This window comes from Marmota marmota, unplaced genomic scaffold (assembly GCF_001458135.2).
Source record: "Marmota marmota marmota unplaced genomic scaffold, marMar, whole genome shotgun sequence".
NCBI classification, from domain to species: domain Eukaryota; kingdom Metazoa; phylum Chordata; class Mammalia; order Rodentia; family Sciuridae; genus Marmota; species Marmota marmota.
The window spans coordinates 21,059,031-21,078,982 of NW_026000164.1; the positions used below are offsets into that span (position 1 = coordinate 21,059,031).

The 19,952-nt window shown below is 44.7% G+C and overlaps 1 pseudogene; it reads left to right on the top strand.

Moving 5' to 3' along the window:
• The first annotated feature begins 1,000 nt into the window (after positions 1-1,000).
• On the top strand, positions 1,001-18,795 carry LOC125611595 (annotated as a pseudogene).
• The last annotated feature ends 1,157 nt before the right edge of the window (positions 18,796-19,952 follow it).

The window sequence follows — 19,952 nt, forward strand, 5'->3', positions numbered from 1 at the left end:
TGGCTAAGGAGGAATACAAGCTCACCCCGACACCAAGATGGGAGGGGTCTCTGGCCTGGAGGAGCCAGACCCCTCTATCCTGTCCGTGGCGATATATGAACTCCCCCTGACTCACAGATGGAAGGGGTCTTCCGCCTGGAGGGGCCAGTCCGCTGTACCCTGGCTGCCAGGGAATACAAGCTCCCCCAGACACCCAGGTAGGAAGGGTCTCCTGCCTAGAGTGGCAAGTACCCTCTACCCTGGCTGCGAGATTTAGGAGCTACCCCAGACACCAAGGTGGGAGGGGTCTCCCATATGGAAGGGTGAGTCCCCTTTCTTGCTGCTGTGGTATAAGAACTCCCCCTGACACCCTGGTGGGAGGGGTCTTCCACCTGGTGAGGCAAGTACTCTCTACCTTGGCTGCAGCAATGTACAACCTCCCCCTGACACCCAGGTGGGAGAGGTCTCCCTTCTGGAGGGGTGAGTCTCTTCTACATTTGCTCCCTGGACACCCAGGTTTAAGAGGGTTCTCCTGTCTGCAGGGGCAAAACCCTCTACTCTGTCTGTGGCAGTATATGAGCTCCCCTTGACACCCAGGTGGGAGGAGTCCCCTCTACCCTGGATGCAGTGGTATTGGAGCTCCCTTGGACACTAAAGTGGAGGGTTCTCCGGACTGGAGGGGTGAGTCTCCTCTAGCCTGACTGTGATGGTTTAAGAGTTCCCCCTGATTCCCAGGTGGCAGGGGTCTCCCCTCCTTGAGGGGCAAGTCGCCTCTACCCTGGCTGCTGGGGTATATGAGCTCCCCCTGACACCCAGTACTAGGTACTAGGGGTCTTTGACCTGGAGGGTCGAGTTCCCTCTAACCTTGCTGCGGAGATTTAGGAGCTCCCCTTGACACCCAGGTGGGAGGAGTCTCTCGCCTGGAGGGGCGAATCCCCTCTACTTTGGCTGGTGCCATATAAGAGTTCCCAGGACACAGGTGGGAGGGATCTCCTGCCTGCATTGTCCAGTCCCCTCGACCATGGCTGTGGCAGTATTGGAGCTCCCCCTGACACCCTGGAGGGAGAGAACTCCCACCAGGAGGGGTAAGTACCCTCTACCCAGGCTGCAGTGGTAAAAGCTCCCGCAGACAGCCAGGTTGGAAGGGTTTCTCGCCTGGAGTAGCGAGTCTCCTCTACCCTGGCTAAGGTGGTATACAAGTTCCCCTTTTCACCCAAGTGGGAGGAATATCCTTTCTGGAGGGGTGAATCCCCACTAATCTGGCTGCAGCGATATAGGAGCTCCCTACCACACACAGGTGGGAGGGGTCTCCCACCTAGAGGGGAGAGTCCCCTCTACCCTGGCTGCGGGGGGTAATAGAGCCCCCTCCTACACCAGGAGGGAGGGGTCTCCCGCCTGGAGGGGCAAGTCACTGCTACCCTGGCTGCAGCTATATAGGAGCCTCCCCTCCCCCGACACCCATGTGGAAGGGGTCTTCTGCCTGGAGGGGCGAGTCCCCTCTACACTGGCTAAGGCGGAATACAAGGTCCCACGCAGGTGGGAGGGGTCTCCTGTCTGGAGGGGCAAGTCCCCACTACCCTGGCTGCGGAGATTTAAGAGTACCCTCCGATTCCCAGGTGGGAGGGGTCTTCCGCCTGGAGGGGCTACTCCACTCTACCATGGCTGCAGAGGTATATGAGCTCTCTCTCACACCCAGATGGGGAGGGGTCTCTAGCCAGGGGAGAGTCAGCTCTACCCTGGCTGCTGCAGTATAAGAGCTCCTGACACCCAGGTGGGAGGAGTCACCCGCCTGGAGGGTATAGCCCCCTCTACCCTTCCTGTGCTGGTATAGGATCTCCTTCCTGACACGCAATTGAGAGTAGTCTTTCCGCTCAAGGGGCAAGTCCCCTCTACTGTGGATGTGGCGGTATAATAGCTCTCTCTCACACCCAGGTGGGAGGGGTCTCCTGCCAGGAGGGGCGAGTCCCCTCTACTCTGTCTGTGGCTGTTTCAAGCTCCCCCGCACCCTGGAGGTGCTAGTCCCCTCTTCCCTTGCTGTGGTGGTATAGGAGCTCCCCCTGACACCCAGGTGGGAGGGGTCTCCCAACTGGAAGGGAGAGTCCCCTCTACCCTGCCTGTGGCAGTATATGGGCTCCCCTGACAACCAGGTGGGAGGAGTCTCCCGCCTGGAGGGGCAAGTCCACTCTCCCCTGGCTGAGGCGGTATAGGAGCTCCCCCTGACACCCAGGTGGGAGGGGTCCACTGCCTGCAGGGGCGAGTCCCCTCTACAGTGGCTGTGGAGGTATGTGAGCTCCACCCCACACCCAGGTAGGAGGGGACTTCCTCCTGAATGGGCGAGTTTGCTCTACACTGGCTGCCCTGGTATACCAGCTCCGCTGACACCCAGGTGGGAGGTGTATTCTGCCTAGAGGGGCGAGTCCCCTCTACCCTGCTTTGGAAGTGTAGGAACTCCCCTAGACATTCAGGTGGGAGGGGTTTCGCGCATGGAGGGGCGAGTCCCCTCTACCCTGGCTGGTGCCCTATAAGAGCTCCAGGGACACCCACCTGCAGGGGCGAACCCCTCTGCCCTGGCTATGGCAGTATATGAGCTCCCCCCGAAACCCTCTGGGAGGAGTCTCCTGACTGGAGGGGCAAGACCCTCTACCCTGGCTGCAGAGTTATAGGAGCTCCCCCAACACCCAGGTGGGAGGGGTCTCCCGACTTGAAGGGCGAGTCTCCTCTACCCTGGCTGCAGTGGTATACTAGCTTTCCCTGACCCCCAGGTGGGAGGGGTCTGGCACCTTGATTGGTGAGTCCCCTCTACACTGGCTCTAGAAGTAATCAAGCTTTCCCTGACACCCAGGTTGGAGAGGTGTCCTGACTGGAGGGGCGAGTCCACTCTATCCTGGCAGTGGAGGAATAGGAGCTCTGCAGTCACCCAGCGGGGAGGAGTCCCCCGCTTGAGACGCGAGTCCCTGCTACCTTGGCTGCAGCAGTAAAGGAGCTCCCCTGACACCCACATGGGAGAGGTCTCTGGCCTTGNCCCAGACAACCAGGTGAAAGGGGCCTCCCGCCTGGAGGAGCAAGTCCCCTCTAGCCTGGCTCATGAGGTATATGAGATGCCCCCACAACACCCAGGTGGGAGGGGTGTCTGGCCTGGAGGGGCGAGTCCCCTCTAACCTGGCTGCAGCGGTATACAAGCTCCCCCCCACGAGGGGTATTCCGCCTGGAGGCGCCAAGTCCCCTCTACCCTGGTTGCCTCTGTATACTAGCTCTCCCCAACACGCAGTTGGGAGGGGTCTCTTGCCTGCAGCAGAGAGTCCCCTCTACCCTGGCTATAGTGGTATATGACCTCCCCCTGACACCCAGGTGGGAGGAGTCGACCATCTGGATGGGCAAGTCCCCTCTACCATGTTTAAGGTGGTAATAAGCGCCCCCTCACCTAGGTGAGAGGGGTCTCCCGCCTGGAGGGGTGAGTCCCCTCTACCCTGGCTGAGGAGGTATAGGAGATCCCCTCAATACCCAGGTGGGAGGGGTCTCCTGCCTGGATGGGCAAGTCCTCACTACCCTGGCTGCAGCGGTATATAAGCTCCACCCCCCGCCCAAACCCAGGAGAGAGGGGTCATGGAGGGACGAGTCCCCTCTATGCTGGCTCCTGCAATATAGGAAATCCCAGAACAACCAAGTGTGAGGAGTCTGACCCCTGTAGGATAGAGTTCCCTCTCCCCTGCCTGTGTCGGTATAAAAGTACCCACAGACACCCAGGTGGAAGGGGCCTTACGCCTGGAGGGCCAAGTCCCCTCTACCTGTCTAAGGTGTTATACAAGCTCACCCAAATTTATAAGCTCACCCACAACCCAGTTGGGAGGGGTCTCCCTTCTGGAGGGTCGAGTCTCCTCTACCCTGGCTGCTGCTGTATAGGATCTCTCCTGACACTCAGGTGGGAGGAGTCTCCTGCCTGGAGGGTAGAGTCTTAGAAATCTGAGCTCAGAAAGCCCCAGACTTATAAAGGTGTTCCAAACAATTGTTGGCCTAAAAGAAGACACTATTTTTATTTATTTTATTTTATTTGGGGGGGGGGGGGGGGCGGCGTGAAGAGATGCGGAATCAACACACAGACTCTGGGAGCTGGTGAGAGAACTGGCTGGAGACCCACCTCAGGTCATCATCCAGTAGCTCACTTTATTTTTGGAATGCATACAATTGTTAAAGGGTCTGAGTGGGGCGTGCCCATCAATCATACACAAGCAAGATAGTATCCATAAGCCAATCATCTTATGCCTAATGTAACCACACTATGAGGATATTCTAAATATTGCTATCATCAGGAAGGGTCTTTGTCCCTAGAGGAGGGGATTTCTAAGTTAGAAGTTTCATTCCTGAAGCTCCTAGCCAACAGTTTCCTGGTCTGGCAGCTTGGCCACGCTAACCACGAGTGCCAAGGATGTGGTTTCACTAAAGGCTGGCTAGAGCAGAGCATCCCATCCTGTTCCTGTCAGGCCTGAACAAGTGTAGATTCTTCAAGCACTCCGAGCTGCTCATAGCTGCTAGCTGCTAGCTGGAAACTGAAAGTTATTCCAACATTTCCTCTCTTTTTATTAAATTTGTTGCTGAAGGAGAACCATGATGAGAGAAGAAAGGAAGAGGGAAAAGCATAGAAAAAGGGAAAAGAACCAAGAAAGAGAAAAGGGGAAAGATGCAGACGTGGCCCCATTCCTGTAACTGCAGTTGTTACCTGCTGTGGTGAGAGGGCAAGCTGCTGCTGACTAGGTCTCTGTCTGTTGCTTGGGTCCTGATCTGAGCTGGGCATGGGGAGCAAAGCAGCCATGGGGGCAGGAGACCTCTCTCAGAAAGGGTGAAGACTTAGGCCATTGCACAGGTGGGGGGGTGAGGTTCTGTGCCTCACCTCTGTTGGCCCCCAAGTTTTCTCCTGATGGCCCCTCTGTGGCTGTGCCTGTCTTAGGTTGTTCCTCCCTTGAGGAATCTTACCCATCTTTGACTAACCAGCCATCCTCCGGGGCCAAACAGGGTGATGCAGAGTGTGCAAGGCATTGCCACTGAGAGGGTTCTCTGTCTCCTTGATAGATAATGCCCTCGTGGCCTCTATGCCAGCGTTTACCTTAGGATCGGGAAATTCAGATTTCTTCTCCGTGGAGGGCCCAGCTCACAGCACTGGGCTGGTGAGGCTGCATTCAGGAAGGAAGTAAAAAGGCCATAGACAGACAAACAGTAATATAGTCACAGAGCTGAGAGAGACACAGATAGATGAAAAAGAGGGCAGTGCTAAGACTCAGTGCAGGATCCCTCATAGAAAACTGGCCCTTAGTTGGTACTACTTAGATCCTGTCCAAAGCCACCATCCATACAGATGCGGGGGAAACATTATTTTCCTTTTGTCTTTCCTTACATGCATGAACTAACATAGCTTGTTTTGTTTCTACTTTGTTGAGCCTTTTTTGGAAACATCTTAAAATAACATATACTAAAACAAGAAAAATTATGCCAATACCAGCGAGGATCCAATTAGTAGGGTCAATTAAAGCTGGCAATTTATTCCATAGAAGCTGTAAGATTGAGGGGTTAAGAATTAGCTCTGCTATGGTTTCATTTAGGCTGAGAATCTGAGCATGCAGTGTCATAATGAAATTTCTAAAAGTCATATCCCAAGGTCCCTTAAGTCTATTTGCTAATTCAAGCCAAGCTTCTGTTACATTTCTTATTGAGACAGGGGTTTGACAAACATACAGAAATTGAGGACTGCAGGGTACTCTAACTTTCAATTGAATCATATCAATTTTTCATCAATAAGGTCAATCTGTTGTTGTAACATTAAGATACCTCCTTGCAAGTGCAGGTTTAGTCTCTACTGGGTGGTCAGGGCTTTAGTGGAGCGCTGCACTACCTGATTAATGGTTGCAGCATTTGCTGTGGACTGGGTCAAAGCTACACCAGTGGCAGAATCTGCTGCGACTGCAGTGAGGGAGGCAGCTATAATGGCAGCAGTAATCCCAAAATCTCGCCTAACTTTGGGAAGGGAAATATCTTTTGTAAAGTGAACCTCTTGAATGGAGGAGTCATCCTCCTTTGGGAACTATAACATGGGGGGGGGGTGTTCTCATTAGCATTACTGTCTTACCAGAAGAATTCCAACAACTGGTTAACTCACATTGGGAACATCACAATTAAGATGACCATTTTTGTGATTTTGAGTGGAAGTTACAAAGAAAAAGGGTGGCTTAACATATACATGGCCTTTAGTAGCAAGTTTAGCTGAGGGTTTCTCAAAAGAACCGTTAAACCAAATGGCATCCATGGTGACAATAGGACTGATATCTATATATTTGTAAGCACCACATAACAATTGTTTGCCTAATTGCAAAAAGTCTCCTGACTGTCTTTCTTTTGTATTTTGAGCATTTGTTATCCAATCTGTATGATATTAATACATTTAAATATTAATGTATTTGTTTCTGTTAAAAATTCCATTTTCTGTCTACCTTTTGTATAGGGTCTGGACCAACTAATAAGCTCATCAGAAATGAAATAGGGTCTGGAAAGGGAGAGACAATCTCTCCAAGATATAGCTCTTAGAGGTATACCTTCATTGATGTCCTTAAATTTTTCCCATAGACATCTCTGCAGAAAGGGTTGGGGCCAATAACATGAGTCTCTAGCATGAGAGGGCATGGTCATGCCACTAGGCAGATCACTAACAGAGACTACTTTTTTTTTTTAAATAACACAATGTGGCCATTGTTTATTTATCTATTTTTTTAGAGAGAGAGAAAGAGAGAATTTTTAATATTTATTTTTTAGTTTTCGGCGGACACAACATCTTTGTTTGTATGTGGTGCTGAGGATCGAACCTGGGCCACACGCATGCCAGGCAAGCGTGCTACCGCTTGAGCCACATCCCCAGCCCCAGAGACTACTTTTGCTTCTCCTTCTAAGGAGAGTGGCCGAAAACCCATAATGCCTCCTATTCCTGGCTCCCAAAGAGTATGATTGTGAAGGCAAACTATAGACTGACACAGCCTCTGTGCCCTAGCCACATCCCTTAATATAGTAAAGGCCCATGAATGATCAAGTGAGAGTGGCATATTCCAAGGGTGCCTTGCTATTGGGTCAGATGTAACTGGGCATCAGGAGGAAACATTAGTAGCAAACAAGAAAGGCAATACAGTATCATCCAAAAGAATCCCAGGAGATGGAGCCCCACCCACCAGTCATGTACTTTTGGGTTGAACGACAAAATGATGCACAAAAGCATAAAGGGGTTTTTCTGCATTGATGCAAAAGAAGGGGAAAGTCCAATTAAAGTCCCAGCAACAGCATAAGTTGTTTCCAATTGGTTGGGTGTGGTACTTCTGGTCCAGTGCAGGAGAGTGATGAGAGCAGCAGTTGCAGTTGTGGCTGTGAGGACCATGAGCCTTATGATGATATTGATCTGGAGTGCTCCTGTTGTCTTCCTGAGTTTTGTCCTTGGGATGCATTCTGCAAGATTTAAGAGAGAAGTATGTACGACATTCTGATCACTATTAATTGAACGTGGATTGCTCTCATGGTTTTTTAATTGTAGTGGCATGAGTATTTTGCTCACTGAAGGGTTTTGCCACTAGAGGCTCTCCACTAGAGGAGAATTGTCCCGCAGAACAGCCGATCATGAGTGATAGCTATCTGCAAAGCAATTTTTCCCTCTTGGGACATACTTTGAAGTGTGTCCGTTTTGCTTGGACAGGCCAGCATAGGGCCTTGAGTTATCAGGCCATTAGGCAGAGGCCTTTCATACTCCATACTTACCTGTTGTGCACTTACTTGTGAGTTGCAGGTTATAATTGCACACATAAGCAAGAAGAGAGTACCAGGGCTCTGGTCTCTGGCAGGTGACATGGTCTGAGCTTGATCTGATAGGGCTTTGATATCACCCCAGGTTATCTTGTGAGCCCTCTGGTGGGGAGGTCGTGATGATCTCTTCTTCTCCTTTTGGCTCAGTTTCTGAAGCCAGTGGCTGGTCTGAAATTTCTTGCTGGTACCCAAATGGGGTGAGGCTCCTGTTAACATATGTAAACCCTCCACCCATGGTTGAGAGGAGCCCAGACCATCCCTTGCATTTGTTATGGGATCCTTTCATGAGACCATAAGTAGATGGGAGGACCCCAAGAGGGGGGCCCAATGCTTATGGGCTGCTATTTTCATAGAAAATTTTGAAATTGAGAGAAAATTTAAATCAGATAAGATTCTTTTCAAGGTATCATGAGGGGAGTTGGTATAGTTTCTTGTGTGCTCTTACTATAATGCCTTGAGTCTAAGGGCTATAGGGAATCCCAATTAAATAATGTATATGCAAAACATTGCAAATTGCTTGAAATGTCTTGTTAGTATAGGTTGGCCTTTATCAATTTTAATAGGCATGAAACATCCATAATTTTAAAACATTTAAGTACATGGGAGATGACTTTTTTTAGGGCAGGGTGTCTTGGGGCCAGGGAGGCTGCCATTCTTAGGACAGTAATGTTCAATGTGGCCTGGCTGATTACAGCCCTAGCAAATGGGATCAGATCTTGGTTGGGAAGACCCATCATTTTTGTTAACTGATAGTTTATTAACGGCAGCTGTTATGCCTGAATGGGTCCTGAAGAGAGGCTATTTCCTTTTTAGCAGAGATCCATTTCAAAAGGGATTCGCTGGGTACTGGGGCAATTGCAGCCCTAGCTCCTGCAGTCACTGCTTCCCATGCCAATTGTTTAAGTAATGAGCCTTGAGTAAGGCCAGGTTGAATGAGCTTCCTGAGTGCCTGGATTATTCTAGATAAGAAGTCAGGAAACCATTCATGGGGCCTTGGATCATTTTTCTGAACAATTCCTCTTTTTTTTTTTAAAGAGTTCTTAAAGCAATGTCTTTGACTTGACAAGATGCCTAATATAGGGGCCCAAGATGCTGACATGTTTAGGGTCCAATGTCTTGTGCTTAGTGGGGGATTTTCTTGACTTGTTAGATCAAGGCCGTATGCACACGGTGTCTCCGGAGCAGAGTTCCCTTTAACAGAGCAAACCGAGGTTCCAAATTCTGGGAGGACCAGTCCCTTATGTGAATTCCCTGGTGAACCAGGGGGAAGGAGGGGTCATAAGGTGATGCCAGTCCTTATGACGGTGTGTGCCTCAACTCGGGGTACCAACAGTACGATAAAGACAAGGAAAGGGGTTAGAGGAGGGGGTTCCTTGCTCACCTTCAAGGAACCAATAGCACACAGAACACAAATGGGGTCTATTACACGAAATCCTACCTGAAATCAACGGGATGGCCAGTCCCGAGGTGCAAGGGTGCAAGCAGACATGTTGAGGAGCCAAATTGCTGTGGTCTGGTCAACTAGTTGCTCGGCTACCTTGTTGTGGGGGGTCTGTGCGGAATCAACACACAGACTCTGGGAGCTGGTGAGAGAACTGGCTGGAGACCCACCTCAGGTCGTTGTCTAGTAGCTCAGTTTATTTTTGGAATGCATACAATTGTTATAGGGTCCGAGTGGGGCGTGCCCATCAATCATACACAAGCAAGATAGTATCCATAAGCCAATTATCTTATGCCTAATGTAACCACACTATGAGGATATTCTAAATATTGCTATCATCAGGAAGGGTCTTTGTCCCTAGAGGAGGGGATTTCTAAGTTAGAAGTTCCATTCCTGAAGCTCCTGGCCAAAAGTTTCCTGGCCTGGCAGCTTGGCCACGCTAACCACGAGTGCCAAGGATGTGGTTTCACTAAAGGCTGGCTAGAGCAGAGCATCCCATCCTGTTCCTATCAGGCCTGAACAAGTGTAGATTCTTCAAGCACTCCGAGCTGCTCATAGCTGCTAGCTGCTAGCTGTAAACTGAAAGTTATTCCACCAAATCAATAAACAGGTTAAGGAATGGAACCAGATGCTTCACAGAAGAAGAAATGCAATCAATCAAAAAAATATATATGAAAAAGTGTTCGCCATCTCTAGCAGTTAGAGAAATGCGAATCAAAACTAAGATTTCATCTCACTCCAGTCAGAATGGCAATTATTAAGAATATAAGCATTAATAAATGATGGTGAGGTTGTAGGGAGAAAGGTACACTCACACATTGCTGGTGGGAATACAAATTGGTGCAACCATAATGCAAAGCAGTATGGAGATTTCTCAGAAAACTTGAAATGGAACCACCATTTGACCCAGCTACCCTACTCCTCAGTATATATCCAAAGTACGTAAAATCAGCATGCTACAGTGATACAGCCAATCAATGTTTATAACAGCTCAATTCACAATAGCCAAACTAAGGAACCAACCTAGATGCCCTTCAACAGATGAATGATAAAGAAAATGTGATATATATATATATATATATATATATATTAGAATATTATTCAACCTTAAAGAAGAATGAAATTATGGCATTTGCCAGTAAATGAATGGCTCTGTAGACTATCATGCTAAAGGAAATAAGCTAGTTCCAAAAAAAACCAAAGGCCAAATGTTATCTCTGATATGTGGATGCTAATTCACAATAAGGGGTGGAAGCTAGGGAAGAATAGATGTAATTGGGGTTAGACAGAGGAGAGTGAAGGGAGAAGAGGGAATATGGGAGTAGAAAGGGTAGTAGAATGAATCAGACATTATTGCCCTATGTACATATACAATTACATGACCAGTGTGATTCTACATTGTGTACAACCAGAAGAGGGAGCAGTTGTACTCCATTAATGTATGATGTGTCAAAATGTGTTCTACTGTCATGTATAACTAATTAGAACAAATAAAGTAAAAACAGATGAATGAATAAAGAAAATGTGGTATATATACACAATGTAATATTACTCAGCCACAAAGAAGAATGAAATTATGGCATTTGCCAGTAAATGGATGGCTCTGTAGACTATCATGCTAAAGGAAATAAGCCAATTCCAAAAACCAAAAGCCAAACGTTGTCTCTGATATTTGGGTGCTGACTCACAATAGGTGAGGGCACTGAGGGAAGGGCTGGAGGTTTACTGCGTTGGACAGGGAAGGATGGGGGAAAGAGGAGGGATGGCAATGGGAAAGATAGTAGAATGAATTGGACATAACTTTCCTACCTTCATATATGAACACACGACCAGTGTAACTCCACATCATGTACAATCACAGAATGGGAAGTTATACTCCACATAGGTATAATATGTCAAAATACATTCTACTGTCATGTATAACTAAAAAGAACAAATAAAAAATAAAGAGACCAAAAATTTTTTTTAAAAAGTGCATGTGGCAACACATGACTGACTTAATTCCAATGCAAATTCTTCTAGGCAGAGACCATGTCTACTTTGTACTTTTGTATCTGCAGTATTTGGCAAGTGGGTGTCACACAGAAGATTATCAATATTTTTTGAAAAATAAACAAGTGACTATCCAGATGCCATGGCACATGCCTATAATCCCAATGGCTCAGGAGGCTGAGGCAAGAGGATTGTGAGTTCAAAGGCAGCCTCAGCAATTTAGCGAGGCCCTAAGTAACTCAGCAAGACCCTATCTCTAAATAAACATTAAGAAAGGGCTGGGGATGTGGATCAATCGTTGAGCACCCCTGGGTTCAATTCCTGGTACCAAAAAAAGAATTAAACAAATGAATAAATTAGTGAAGTGGTTATATCAGCCATTTCTCATGTTTGCCAACTTTAATGAAGAGGGATTTTTCTTCCCCAAATGGTGATTCCAAATGTGAATTTATAGAATAAATATTCCCCTGATTTCAAAGGATGGTGATTACTCTAACAACCCTTAATCAGAAGCCTGCCTTAGGGATTGCAATTGAATTTATTCACACATTTTTCAAACTTATTGGAACACAGAGTGTTTATAGAGTGACAGAAGGCACTGTTTGATCTGAAGATTATGTTGAGTAACCTGAATTATGCTCCGGGAGATTGATGCTACATAAAAATTAAACACAGCACATTTAAAAGTTAGTGTAGGAATTGTGATAGACTGGTATCAAGAAATAATTACAGGATGACATTTAATTTTATGGATTTGTTTCAGAAACAAATTATAAAATTTCAACACTTTCTTTTTTGGTATTGTAAAACACCAGATGTCAGATTAATAGTTACGTAAAGATTTTATTCATTTACCAAAAAAAAAAAAATTAGACCTGAGTCACAAATAATATACAATACATTTATTTTGTACAACTCAGTCCTCTTAATAACAAAGAAATTGATAATTTCTTTGATAATTCCAGAATTCAAATTCCTCTGAAAGTAGCTGAATTAGATAATTCTGTGATATATTTGTTAAAAACATTTTTATTTCACATAGGCTTAATTATGGCAGTGCACAGTGGCAGATCAATTGAGCACTCATATCTAGCCTCAAGATCTAGATAATGTCAGAAACACATGGTAATCAGAGATCCAATATTTCTTATTCAATATATTATATGACTATAGAATTTAATTCAAATATGAGTGAATAATCTCTACCTTTTCATTAATTTTTTTGTGTAACTTTCCAAATATTCTCAATTTTTTTCACTCTTGGTTATTTATTTTATTTGGTTGAGCCTGACACAGTTTTACGAGTCTCTTGATAATTGGGTATTATAGGTAAAAATAATACAGGTGGTCTGGGACACATTTTGGAGTTACCTGTGCTCTAAATGGACAGGTGAATGGTCAGGAGGGGTCCTTCTCAGCATGAACTGTCACATCCCTTCTTTCCTCTTCCTAAAAGGATTTTTTTTTTCTGACAGAGGGATATGGTGACCCAGTGGAGTAAGGGGTTGTTGATATGAACCATCAAAACTAGTAGAGTTTGAGTGGGGTTGTGGCTCAGTGGCAGAGCACTTCCCTCACACTTGTGAAGCACAGGATTCAATTCTCAGCACCACATAGAAATAAATAAATAAAGATATTGTGTCCATGTATAACGAAAAATATATTTTTAAAAAACTATCAGTTTGGTTTCAATAACTAAAAGTATAGCTTTTAGAATGTGCTTTTAGTTTATCTATGTAAAAAGCTATATAGATTAACTGAACATCATTTTCAAACAGAGAAAAAAGGAAAAAAGGGCTAGTTTGAAACCATCCTAATGAATCCATGTGACAAATTTACCTTCATTTTTGTCTTACTGTGATTGATTTAGACTTCATCAGTGTTTCTTTTCAATGAAATTTGAAGTTCCAAGACTTCTACAGACAATAAATTTTATTCAAATAATAAATATCCTTGGATGTGCTTGGTCATGTAAAAAATTCTAAAATAACCTTATATACATGTTCTTTGTCAAATGAATAAGACAGGGCTGAAGATGCAACTCACTGGTAGAGTGCTTCCTATCATGTGCCAGGCCATAGTTCAATCCTGAGTATGGCAAAAAATAAAATAAGGCAGAGTTGATGGATAAGTACAGCTTTTTAAAAGTCAGATTCTATGGGCCTGGGGATATAGTTTAGTTGGTAGAGTGCTTGCTTCACATGCACAAGGCCCTGGGTTCAATCCCCAGCACCACCAAAAAAAAAAAAAAAAAAGCAAAACTTGCTATGAATGTGAACATCATCAATTAAAACAAAAAGCAGGGCTGGGCTGGGGTTGTGTCTCAGTGGTAGAGCACTAGCTTAAAATGTGTGAGGCACTGGGTTTGATTCTTAGCACCACACATAAGATAAAATAAAGTTTTATCAGAAACTAAAAAAGAAGTTATTTTTTTAAAGTAATTTGCTTAAAAATTATATTCTACATAATTTTTAAAGGATACAGTAAAGATCCTTGTTAAGCATCTACCAGGTCACTCTTCCAGGCCATTGCAGACCTGGCCCTGTAGGAATCAGTAAGTTAATAATTCAATCAAGTTGCCATTATTCAGTCAATAAATACTCAGCAAATGTGTATGTGCGCAGAGCTTTGATATGTTGTAAGGGAGACAAATGTGAGTAATAACTTTTAAAAAATTTATAGTATAGATAGACAGCATGACTTTATTTATTTTTTTTAATGTGGTGCTGAGGATCAAACCCAGTGTCTCACACAGGCTAGGCAAGTTCTCTGCCACTGAGCTACAGCCCCAACCTGAGTGATAAATTTTTGACTGTCAAGGAACTTAATCTTTATAAGAGCTGAGGCCCAACATAAACAACCAAAATTACCCTAAAGGCAAAATGACACAGGAAAAGCACAAAAGGGATGCTGTGGGAAGACAAAGGAAGAAGTCAATGACAGTTGACAAGACACAATCACAAAATAAGAGGAAGAGAATGAGAAGACAACCTATTCACTCTTGGTACCGGGATTTCAGCACCACACTCAAACCAAGGTGAGGGGCTCAGAGCACCTCAGCTAAGAGCTAAGTTCTGTCTTCAACTTAAATCATCTGCCACCTTCATCCTCAGGCTCTTGGAGAGTTTTAGGGGTAAATTAATTGAGACAAGCCATACACTTGCTAATGTCAGGTATTGTGAGTTTATAAGGAAATATTTTTATGTATTGTCATTTAATTGATGCATCATTTCAGTCAATATGCCTAATAGTATGTCCAGACTACCTTAAGCAGCTGGCCGAGAACAAGCAGAGAGTTGTGATGTATGGAAGACTAGCATAGGAGCAATACAGCCTGGCCACCAATTTGGGGGAAACAGAAAAATAAACTTTTTTCTTCTAGGGACTCCATCTGAGTTAAGCTATTAGGTGCCCAGGGGACCAAGAGAAAGAAGCAGCAACAATGACAGACAGTAGCTATTACTGTTGATAAACCATGAATCTCAGCCAGAATACATGCAGACATGCAGCAGGGTCCAGTGCTACTAGCACACTCTTTGTTATCTCCCCTGTTTACTCAAGTGTTTAAAATGAAATAAATCTTTTTCTGCTCAATTTCAGACACTGCTGCAAAATTTCCTCTGTCCTTGGAGTGCAATTGCATGGTCAAAAGGAAGATGCAGCCGGGCGTGTTGGCGCAAGCCTGTAATCCCAGTGGCTCAGGAGGCTGGAGGCAGGAGGATTGCAAGTTCAAAGCCAGCCTCAGCAAAGTGAGGCGCTAAGCAATTCAGTGAGACCCTGTTTCTAAATAAAATACAAAATAGAGTTTGGGATAGGCTGAGTGCCCCCGAGTTCAATCCCTGCCCCCCCCTCAAAAAGGAAAATGCAAATGGAATTGATAATTACCAAAATCATTAAAGCCCAATGTGTCAAGATGACTGATGTTCTTTTACATAGAAGTGGCAGCCGGGATTAGCAAATCAGTATATCAAAAAATCAACTGTGTTAAAAGAACAGAGTATCTCCTTTTGTCTCACTCCCTGCTTGCATTATTGTCCATTCTATTTTCCTTAAGAGGCTCAAGAACTCTCTTATCATTTTTCCAATGGTGTGCGCATTCTGTGGCAGAACATCAAGACTGAGATAATTTTCTTTCTTTTTTTTTTAAATTTATTTGTAGTTGTTGATAGACCTTTATTTTATTTATTTATATGCAATGCAGTGCCTCACACATGTCGGGCAAGTTCACTACCATTGAGCCCCAGCCCCAGGCCCTGAGATCATTTTATTATATGTGGAATACTAAGTAGAATGTCAACTGTATCAATTTATTAAAGTCTAAGTTTTCTGTTCCAAAGTACAAAATTAAATTCAACAAAACATATACAAAGCAGCAGCTAAGCATTTTGAATTCAGAACCCCTCAGAGTTTTTCCCACTTCTCAAGCACTAACAATTCATTCTCCTTAGCAAGCAGGCTGATCTCTTCCCCAAGCTAGTAAGAAAGTGGTATATTTCTATTCATCTGTAGGTAACTCATTTGCAGCAATGATAGCCCATCCATTTCTATTGCAGTTTAACTTGCCACTAAAATGGACACAGACATACCATTCTTTACAAAGTGCATCTTCCTTGGAAGGCTGCTAGACAATTGATCTGTTTCCTCCCTGAGTTGCATTATAATTTCATCAGTGAGTTCAATGATAATTTTTTTTTTAATTTTTATTGTTGGTTGTTCAAAACATTACATAGTTCTTCATATATCATATTTCACACTTTGATTCAAGTGGGTTATGAACTCCCATTTTTACCCCGTATACAGATTGCAGAATCACATCAGTTACACATCCATTGATTTACATATTGCTATACTAGTGTCTGTTGTATTCTGCTGCCTTTCCTATCCTCTACTATCCCCCCTCCCTTCCCCTCCCCTCCCTCAATGATAATTTTTGAAATGACAACAGTTGGGGATTTTATTTATTTATTTGTTTATTTATTAATTTATGTATGTTTTGCAATGCTGGGGATTGAATCTAGGGCCTTGCACATGCTAGGCAAGCAATGTACCACTGAGCCATACCCACAGGCTTATTTTAAAAATTTTTGACTTTTAAAATGCTCTTACATTCCTCAGAAAACTTGGAATGGAACTAGCATTTGGCCCTGTTATCCCACTCCACAGTATATACCCATAGGACTTAAAATCAGCATTATTCAATGACACAGCCACATCAATGTTTCTAGCAGCTCAATATACAACAGCTAAGCTATGGAACCAACCTATCCTTCAACAGATGAATGGATAAAGGAAATGTGGTATACATACACAATGGAATATTCTCAGAAGAATGAAATTATGGTAAATAAATGGCTCTGTAGACTATCATGCTAAGTAAAATAAGCCAATCCCCCCAAACCAAAAGTCAAATGTTCTCTCTGATATGCAGATCTAACACACAATGGGGGCAGCTATGGAAGTTCAGTAGATTAAACAAAGGAGAATGAAAGGAAGAGGGGATAAAAATAGAAAAGACAGTAGAATGAATTGGATATGACTTTCCTATGTGCATATATGAATACATGACCAGTGAAACTACATATCATGTACAACCACAAGAATGGCATCCTAATTAGTGTAAGTTGTACTCCATGTAAGTATAATATGTCAAAATACACTCTACCATCATGTATATCTAAAAGAACAAATTTTAAAAAGAGAGGAGAAAAATAAAAAAGTAAAATGCTGTTGCATGGAGTTGCATATTTATTTAGAGGTAATCATATATGTGTATGTAATTTTTTGGTTACTAAGAAGTACAGAAAAAGAGCTGGGCACCATGGCATATGCCTGTAATCTTAGCAAGTTGGGAGGCTGAGGCAGGAGGATTGTAAGTTTGAGGCCAGCTTAGCAACTTGATGAGATCCTGTTTCAAAACAAAACATTTTAAAAATGGGCTAAGAATGAAGCACCCCTGGGTTCAATCCCCAATACTGGGTTGGGGGCAGGGAAATAAAAGAAATACTTTTTTTTTACTTTTTTTTTTTCTGGTACAAGGGATTAGAGCCCAGGGCCTTGTGCATGCAAGGCAAGCACTCTACCAACTAAGCTATATTCTCAGCTCAGATATATGTTGTTTTTTTTTTAATGTGGTGCTGAGAATCGAACCTGGGTCCCGCACATGCCAGGCGAGCGCTCTGCCACTGAGCCACAATCCCAGCCCATAAAAGAAATACTAATATATATACAGTTTCTTTCCTTCAACAGCCTAAAATCTAATTATAGAAAGTCAGAAATTCATATTTTAAGCAGTTGATAAACAAGGCAGAAGAAATGATTGAGTGCAGACAATTTACCACACTCACTTAATGGCTTAAAACAGCATGAAGGTATTCTCTTAAAGCTCAGGAGGTTAGGGCTGGGGTTGTGACTCAATGGTAGTGCGCTCACCTAGCATGTGCAAGGCCCTGGGTTTGATCCTCAGCACCACATAAAAATAAATAAATAAAATAAAAAGGTATTGTGTCCAACTACAACTAAAAAGTAAATATTAAAAAAAAAAAAAGATCAAGAGATAGACCCGTTTTCTGTCAGGCCTGGTGAATATGCTGTGGGCAACCCCGGTTCCCCCTGTCCCACCCAGAATGCCCAGACTAAGACGGAGTTGGTCTGAAAGCCACCAGGAAAAGCTCATCCAAGACCCTGTCTAGCTCCTAGGCACCATGTCAAACAGATCTGGGTGAGGACAAAGGCCTTCTCTCCCTGGCTGGCAAGAGGAAGTGCAGAGGGAACTTGCCCAAGGGTCTGTGAAGATCCTCTGGGACTGGCTGTACTTGTACTGCTACAAGCCCTGCCCTTCAATTCAGAAGTTGAGCCTTTCTGGAAGGACCAACCTCTCAGTGCTGCACAACATGTAATTGGTTCATCAACCTCTGGTAGTGGCTTCCCCAGACACGCTTTGGCAGGATGGCTAAGACCCTAATCAGTTTACCATCTCCTATCGCAGTGCTAGGCCCTGGGAAGTGGCCCTGCCAGGTAGTACCAGTCCCTCGGTGCTGACTGTATCTGTACCAGGCTCCATCAATGCTCTCTTTGTGTGCTCCATGCTGCTCCACACAGGTGAGTGGGGAAAGCAAGCAGCCCTCTTCCCACAAGGAGAGCCCCTCCCCTACTGACCTCTGGTAGTACACTTGCCCTTCTGAACAGGGCTGAGACTGGGAACTCTGCAGGTGGACTCATTAACACACCACAGTTGATAAACTAGGCAAAAGAAATGATTGAATGCAGACAATACCCTCACAGGTAGAAATTAGAGTCAATTGAAAGAACTAGGCCTTCATCAGGAGCAGCAGGACCTGGCACCCTAGATCCTACACATTCCTATCACTTTAGTTTTTGAGAACTCCAAGAAAGCATCAGCCAACAAGGGTGCTCAAGGCTCAAGCCAGCTGTTCTGGGTTCCTGGTTTACTTCCCTTCCATACAAAAGGTCTTCTAGAGATCACTGCCAAGCATCAGGACCATCTTCTCTGTCCAGAGGTCTTTAGCAGGAAGGTGTCAGCTGGCATCACTGCATTGTGACAGGGACTTCTCTGATGACTCTGCTAAGTCTCCAGGCCTCCTCAGTGATGAGACAAAAGATCCATAGAAAGGAAAGGCCTCAGGCTGGGGTTGTGGCTCAGGGTAGAACACTTGCCTAGCATGTGTGAGGCACTGGGTTTGATTCTCGACACCACATATAAATAAACAAAATAAAGCTCCAAAAAATAAAATTTTTTAAAAAAATCAACCTTGTAAAAAAAAGAAAAAGAATGGCTAACTCTAATCAGACACATACAGGGAATGGGATATAGGCAAACTTTGAGAGGACACTATTCAATCCCCTGTATTCATCAATAACCTTTCCAATCAATGAGGTGGTATCATGGAGGGAAAGGAGAACGATCTGCCCTCCCAGACCATCTCTCAGCACATCATGGGATGGCCAGCCACAAGTCCTTCAGGCAACAACAGGAAGTCCAGGTCAAGATGACTCAAAGAGGGCTCACAAGAACCCCTCCCCTTCCCTAAAACAGAGGCCTGCCTCAGGGGCATAACACAAGGGCTACAAAGGGACATGTCTGCCTCTATAATCCACAGCCCAATGTCCCTGACACACAGCAAGTGATGAGGAGTTTCCAGCCTGTCAGAACAGCTCCACACAGAAACTTCTGTGGGTCCTGTGGGATGTGGGCTGCTGGTAAGTGCAGATGGCTGAGAAGGTGATTCTTTTTCTCAGGACAAGTACATCAAAGGTTTGGTTATAAATGGCCAGAAAGCATATTTGACAAGACAGGGGTATCGATCAGGAAACAACGCTCTGGTGGAAGCAGCACTCTTTTCAATGAGTAATTAAGATGGTGTCACTTGATACTCCAGGGATCAGACCTCTTTCAGCTCAGTGTCACTAGTCTGGTGTCATGGCTTTGGGTTCTCCCTCTGGGGCTTTCTTTTGCTAATGTGTCTTTTGTTCACAAGTTACACTTTGCTCCTTCCGCTGTGTTGCTCCCAGCACAAGTGACAAGGAGGGAGAATGTGAGGCAGATTTTAGGGTTTAGCATGACTTTTGAGGTCAGCCCAAACTAATAATCTGGCGAGCAGCTTGCTACACTGAAAGGCAGTCTCCTGCCTCTGTACAGGTGTGTACACCCTTGCAGTTCTTGTTCCCTTAGCAACAGCAGCACTGGGGAGCTTGCTAG